At 37.7% G+C, this 1459-nt stretch overlaps 1 pseudogene; it reads right to left on the bottom strand.

The window, feature by feature from the left end:
* Window positions 1-557: 557 nt before the first annotated feature.
* On the bottom strand, window positions 558-1231 carry LOC114756791 (pectinesterase inhibitor 9-like; annotated as a pseudogene).
* Window positions 1232-1459: the final 228 nt, after the last annotated feature.

Below are 1459 nucleotides of genomic sequence, written 5' to 3' on the forward strand. Positions count from 1 at the left end.
ACATGCAATATGAGAAACTAAGGATCCTTTTTTACGTAAAAAAATATAGAAAGAGAGAGACTAACAATTTTATAGAGACAAAAATAACAATAACAAAGTTGCCTTTAAATTAGTAGTGAAAACTAGCTCTATGAACTAACTTTTAAACTGAAACGTTTAATGGATGTACAAGGTTGCTCTGATTTGAAGACCTTAGAGAACAGGTTATCTTGCATTATTACATTTGACTTTAAGGTGATTAATACGATTGAAAAAATATTTTAGGGGAAAATTTGCTTATTAACCCAATTGTAAATAAGAGAAACTCGGGTGCTTTTCCTTGTGAGAGATGAATGACTAAACAAATACAAAATATATGGGAAATAAAGTAGGGTTACATTTTATGGAAACATATGGAAAGAGATAGGTAAACACGAATTAATACAAACAATTAATTTCTTTATTCAATTGATTCTCTTTTCTCTCTGCACATTATATTTAAAAAAAATAGCAAAGCCGCCCTTGAAAAGACATGCGTGATTTACATGAACAAACAAAGGTCAATTTCCTTTCAGCTTTCAAGGTCTCCTAGCTTGTGCTGCTACTCGATACTTGGCTGCATATCTGTGAAATAAGGCAAGTGCATTACTGGTGACCTGCGCAACGTTCAAGACCTTACTCCTTATTGTAGACTTCATCTTTCTCATCCTATGACCTGGGAAGGAATCCATGCAAGTGCCCGCATCGGTAAGGGCAGTGCTCAACCACGTCTCAACGTTACTTATGTGCCACAAGACACCATCGTTGATCAAAGTGTTTGGGATCTTATTCAACCGCTCAAGCTCTTTTATTGCAAGTCCAAGCTGGTCCACACCATCATCGATTTGCTTCAAGCAATCTTGCAGAACTACATAGTCTCTACGATTGTTACTATTCTTGAGTGCCCTGAATTGTTTGGCCACTTGCAGCAAGTAATCTCTTGTGTGTAGTGCTCGTGAGAGACTCACTGATAAAGCCACATGAGTCAAGTGTTGCGGGCTTTGAATATTTGAATTGGCAAATTTATATAAGCAGCGGAGGCACAGATTTTTGTACAAAGTGGTTTGACAAGAGGCTTTGATATGAGCCATGGTTTGAGGATTATACCGATGGTAGTTCTGTTGAAGGATGGTTCAGCTAAAGCTTTAGTCGAGAAGAGAGACAAGAAGAGCATGATCACTAGCAACAATGTGAGGCTGATGAGTTGTGCCATCTTCCTTCGTTGATTGTTGAAGCCTACAAAATTAGCTATCTCTATATATATTCTACGTGGGAGGTGTGGTGAACAGGGAATTTGAAAGCTCCAAAACCGGTTGTAGTTGGAGAAAATGGCAAGCTATGGAGCTCATATGGAAGTTCGGAGATGCTGCATGTATTCTCTAGACCGTCCAAACGTTATTATATCAACGCTCTAGATTTCCCTTTCATCTTTAAATTTATT

The sequence above is a fragment of the Neltuma alba genome, unplaced genomic scaffold (genome assembly GCF_004799145.2).
Source record: "Neltuma alba isolate B1F8T4 unplaced genomic scaffold, ASM479914v2 tig00010505_pilon, whole genome shotgun sequence".
NCBI lineage: Eukaryota > Viridiplantae > Streptophyta > Magnoliopsida > Fabales > Fabaceae > Neltuma > Neltuma alba.